Genomic DNA, 6,000 nt, shown 5'->3' on the forward strand with positions numbered 1-6,000 from the left:
AGCGGGACGGCATTCAGTCCAGTCCGAGTAACAAGCGGAACACCGGAGGCCAGGAGCCTAGGGCCATTAGCCCTCCTGCCATGGCAGGCCATCGGAGAGGGGGAAAAACAGCACAGAGAAGGTGCTAAGTACCCATTAACAACTGAAAGACTCACCAACAATGTCCTCTTCAGGATTCAAGAAATGTGAGTCCTGCCGAGAGGCAATGCCAGCGTCTGATGGGCACAGTCTCTGCATAAGGTGCCTGGGGGAGTCCCATGTCACGCAGAAATGCTCCTTCTGTGCAAAATTAACAGCCAGAGCAAGGAAGGACAGGGAGATGCGGCTTAAAATGCTGCTCTTCGACAAGGCCCTCCAGCCAGACGTGCCGGAGCGGCCGCAGCAGGAGGGACCCTCCGGGGCCCATAAAAGGAAAGCCGCCTCCCTCACCCCATCAGCGCAAAAACGGAGGACAGCCTCCCCAGCCCGATCCCTGCCAGCAGCAACGGCGAGCAGGCCAGGAGAAGAGCGCAGCCCCCAGCCGCAGCAACAGCTGATTGGCGGCGGCACGGAGAGCCACGTGGAGGCGGCTCAGCCTCCGATAATCAAACAGCCGCCCCGCACCGCAGGCAGGGCGGTAGCTAAACAAGCGCCGGTACCGGCGGCACCGCAAGCAGCGGCACTGACCCCCGGGGAACCGGCGGTGCAGAGCGCGCAGGCACGCAGCCTGCAGGCACCGGAGGACACCGCCCGTGCGGCACCGCCCATGAGCGTGCCGAGCATGGTGCGGACAGGGCCGAGATCCCCTACACGTCAGGGGGCGGAGTTACCTCCTCAAGGGAGGGGGAAGGCTGCACACAAAACGAGGCACTGCAACCCCTCTCCAGACAGGGCTGCAGAGTTGCTTTCTCTCAGCCCTCCGCTTATGCTGCAGACTCCATCCAGAAGTCAGGGGTCCCCCCTAGCCTACCCGGAGCCCCCGTCTCCATTTTTACAACCAGCCTCGCCCTGGCTGGGACCACCTTCACCCTTCCTGGGGTTTGAGCTGCTGGAATACTATCACAAATCGCTCTCTCCAGTGTCCCAGATCTCTCGACGATCTCGCTCCCCCAGACGCAGAAGGTATGCACCAAGGGAGTGGTCTAGGTCACCTTCCCAAGAACAGTGTCTATACTGCCATGGTCGCCCCTATCACGCGGGGCATAGACACCACCGGCAATCTACCAGGGAAAGATCCCCACAGACGGTCCCGTATCCCCAAGGGCAATCGCGAACGGGGACAGAGACTCAAGTATCTCAGGGGAACTGGTTATGGAACCCCGAGATTTTTCCTTGCAAGCTTCCAGCGAGAGGATGTACCATCACCAACAGGAACCGGAAGGGTCAAGAGAGGCGTACCCTAGTGGTTCCTCGCTCTCCTCCCTGGACGAGGCTATGGCCCCGGGGGACGTCCATCCTCCGGACAATCTCAAACAGTTTCAAGAGCTGTTTAAGAGGGTGGCCTTCACGCGAGGCATCCAGACAGCAGAGGTGCAAGAGAAACACCATAAGCTCCTCAAAAATCTGAGACCTCCGGCCTCCTCCAAAATAGCAATACCGCTTGATGAAGCAATCTTGGAGTCCACCACTATGATATGGCAGACCCCTGCGACTATCCACAAGAGAGCGGATAAGAAATACTTCGTGCCGGCGAAGGGCATGGAGTTCCTGTTCAGCCACCCACAACCAAATTCCTTGGTGGTGGAGTCGTCGCAACAAAGATCAAAGACATCTCAATTCAAGACGGGGAACAGACAAAGATGCCAAGAAGCTAGAGCTGTTCGGCAGAAAGGTCTACTCCTCCTCCGCTCTACTGTTGCGAATGGCAAATTACACAGCGCATTTAGTGAACCATAATTTCGACAACTACACTAGGTTAACCTCCCTCATGGACTCGCTTCCAGAGGACAAGAAACCGGTGCTCAAGGCCATCGTGCAAGAAGGCTACACGGCCTCAAGGACAGGAGTTCAGATCGCCCTGGATGTTGCGGACACAGCAGCACGCTCCACAGCTACGGCAGTGGTGATGCGAAGGGAGTCCTGGCTCCAGACTTCGGGTATACCGAGGGATCTGCAGGCAAAGATAGTTGATCTTCCCTTCGACTCGCAGAAGCTGTTTGCTGAATTAACTGACTCGGTCCTTCATTCAAGAGCCACACTTAGGACCCTGGGGATTTACACCCCTCCATACAGAAAGAAAAAGTACTACCCTCAACAAAGACAGTACCAGTACCAGCAACAGCGTCCCCAGTACAACAGGGATTACGAGGAAGGGCGACATCAACAGCACCAGCAGTACAGAACTCCCAGGCGACGTTCCCAACAGAGCCGTGCGTCCTCGGGGCAGGGCCAAAGGCCACAAGTTTGACACACAGATTCAGGGCTGCGCCATCACTACCATCGCACAAGGTCATCCGAAGCGGCTATTCCACCATCGCCTCTGACCATTCTACGACCAGTGGCAAAGGATCACCACAGACAAATGAGTGCTGGAGATCATAGCCACGGGGTACGCCATCCCCTTCCAGTCGCTCCCACCGCCACAACCTCCACCCAGGCCCCACCTCCAGGAGGCCTCCCACGTAGCGAGGCTCAAGCAGGAGGTAGACCATCTCATGCTCATAGGGGCAGTGGAAAGAGTGCTGAAGCAACTGCAAGGAAAAGGGTTCTACTCGAGGTACTTCCTCACGGAGAAAAAGGCTGGAGGCCCATCTTAGATCTGCGAGGCCTCAACCGGTACCTGCGCAAGCAACGCTTTCGGATGATCACAATCGCCTCCATCCTTACGGCACTAGACGATGGAGATTGGTTCGCAGCCTCGATTTACAAGACGCGTATTTTCACATAACTATCCATCCGGCTCACCGGCGATTCCTCCGGTTCATGGTAGGCAAAGAACATTTTCAATACAAGGTCCTACCGTTTGGCCTTTCCTCGGCCCCCAGAGTCTTCACCAAGACCTTGGCAGTGGTGTCAGCCTACCTGCACAGACAGGGGGTATTTATATTCCCGTATCTGGACGACTGCCTACTCAAAGCGGCCTCGAAGGAGGAGGTACTACGCATGATACGCGTCACAGCAGGCACGTTCTCTTCGCTCGGCCTGGTTATCAATCTGGCAAAATCAAAGATAGACCCCACACAGGATATAGAGTTCATAGGGGCACGCATAAATTCTATTACAGCGAGAGTGTATCTACCAGAGACTCGCTTTCGGGCCATCGGCTCCCTCATGCAGGTCATCACTGTCAGCCCTACGGTGCTGGTCCTGACGTGCTTACAGCTGCTGGGCCACATGGCAGCGGCGACGTTCGTAGTACAGAACGCCAGGTTACACATGCGCAGCATGCAGCACTGGCTGGCGAGCGTATACAAACCGGCAGCACACACCGTTCATAGGGTGGTGTCGCCCACAGCAGAGGTGCGCAAATCCCTGCAATGGTGGGTAAACCCCAAGAACTTGCTAACAGGGGTACCCTTCCACCAACCACAAATATCGGTTTTTCTTACTACAGATGCCTCCCTCATAGGGTGGGGAGCACACATGGGCGAAGACGTGACTCAAGGGCTGTGGTCCTCCACGGAGCAGTCACTGCACATAAATATACTGGAGCTCAGAGCAGTGTTCAACGCCTGCAGACACTTTCGAGACCATATACAAGGCAAAGTTGTCGGGATCAGTACAGACAATACCTCCACCATGTTTTATATAAATCGGCAAGGAGGAGCTCGGTCCCGTGCCTTATGTGCAGAAGCAGTCCGGTTATGGAACTGGTGCATCGCCAACAATATAATCTTGAAAGCCTCGTACTTACCAGGCGCTCACAATGTGAAGGCAGACCAGCTGAGCAGGCGTTTTGCACTCACGCACGAGTGGCAGATCCGTCCCGATCTGCTACGACCGATTTTCCACGCATGGGGTTTTCCCCAGATAGACCTGTTTGCCACTCAACACAACAAGAAGTGCCCACGATTCTGCTCCAGGGCAGGACTGGGACGGGGGTCCCTGGGGGACGCGTTCGCGATCTCGTGGAGGGGCCCCCTGCTTTATGCTTTTCCTCCCACAGTGCTGATCCACAAAGTCTTGCAGAAAGCCAGGAGGGAAGGAGCCTGAACGATCCTGATAGTCCCAACGTGGGATCGACAGCAATGGTTCCCCCCTATGATGCCCCTTCCGGTGGCGCCAGATCTGCTCATGCAAGCCCAGGGGTCCACAGTGCATCCACACCCCCAAGGCCTGCGACTACAAGCGTGGTTAATCCATGGCTCAGCTCCCTAGAGAGCACATGTACGGAGGAAGTGCAGCAAGTCCTAGAAAGTAGCAGGAGGACTTCCACCAGGAAGACATACAAGCAGAAATGGACTCGCTTCACGGCATGGTGTTCTACCAAACAGCTAGCCCCCCTTTCAGTGCCTATACCTGTGATATTAGAGTATTTACTGGACCTCAAGAGAGGAGGACTCTCACTATCCTCGTTAAAGGTCCACCTTGCCGCCATTTCAGCGTTCAGACACGAAGAGGAAGGGCACACTGTGTTCGCCCATCCCATGGTTACCAGGTTCCTCAAAGGGTTGGTAAACCTATACCCCCTCGGAAACCGCTTCCACCTTCGTGGAACTTGGACCTGGTGCTTAATGTGCTAACGGGACCACCGTTCGAGCCCTTGGCCACGGTTTCCCTCCGCCTCCTTACGATAAAGACGACCTTTCTTCTCGCAATCACGTCAGCTCGCAGGGTGAGCAAGCTTGCGGCAGTTATGGCAACGCCACCCTGTACTGTTTTTTCCAAGGAGGCGGTAACCATACGGCTGCATCCAGCCTTTGTTCCCAAAGTTTCTTCTGAGTTTCACATTAACGAACCTATTGTTTTACCCTCGTTTTATCCAAAGCCTCATAACTCTAACAAAGGGGTGCGCCTACACCTCCTGGACGTGAGGAGGGCGCTAGCCTTCTATATAGACAGGACCAAGTCCTTCCGGAAAACGGATAGACTCCTAGTCTCTCTTGCTCCCAAATCGAAAGGAGAAGGTCTCTCTTCACAGAGGATCTTGAAGCACATTGTATCCTGCATAAAAATGTGCTACGAACTCAAAGACTCCTTTACTGGCCACTCCCAGGGCTCATTCCACTAGGGCGGTGGCGGCATCAACAGCCTTTTTCAAGGGCGTTGCGCTAAAAGACATTTGCAGAGCGGTGACCTGGTCATCCTATGACACCTTCGCCAAACATTACGCCCTTCACAGGGTATTCCAAGAGGATACCCGTCTCTCGACAGTGGTCCTCTCGGGGACAAGCTGCACATAATCTGATTACCCACCTCCTATCTTGGGTTACTGCTGGGTAGTCACCTATTGTGGAGCACCCACGGGGACACTCGAAGAAGAAAGAGAGGTTACTCACCGTAGTAACGGTGGTTCTTCGAGATGTGTCCCCGTGGGTGCTCCACTACCCGCCCATCCTCCCCGCTTCGGATCTCTGTTTAGTGTTTTGCAGGAGCATCCGAGGCGGTTGGTCAAGGAACTGGCGGGGACCGGATCGCGCACGTGGCCAGGAGCGCGCAAGGGAGCGGTGTGCACTGGCGCATGCGCGGTCCGGCAGAAACTGCTTGGAAGATCCGATCTGCGGCGCCGGGCGAGCCCAACACCTATTGTGGAGCACCCACGGGGACACATCTCGAAGAACCACCGTTACTACGGTGAGTAACCTGTCTTTATATATGATCAGTAGCAGCAATGCAAATGAAAAACTAAAATATTAATCCTATCAAATATGTTTGGGTGGCAGAGTGAGTGGAGGAGTAAGAAGGAAATGAAGGGATCACGGTTAGCTTAGTTAAGATAAATCAAGATGCACTGGAATTCTTCTGATATTTGGAACTAAGTCACAAAATTGCAAAGTGCTTCTGTACCAGAGGGAAATACCATTTTCCCATATCTTCACAGTACCCTCACAACTGGAGTAAATGTTCTTGCTTTGTTGCCAG

The sequence above is a fragment of the Carettochelys insculpta genome, chromosome 9, assembly GCF_033958435.1.
Source record: "Carettochelys insculpta isolate YL-2023 chromosome 9, ASM3395843v1, whole genome shotgun sequence".
NCBI classification, from domain to species: Eukaryota; Metazoa; Chordata; order Testudines; family Carettochelyidae; genus Carettochelys; species Carettochelys insculpta.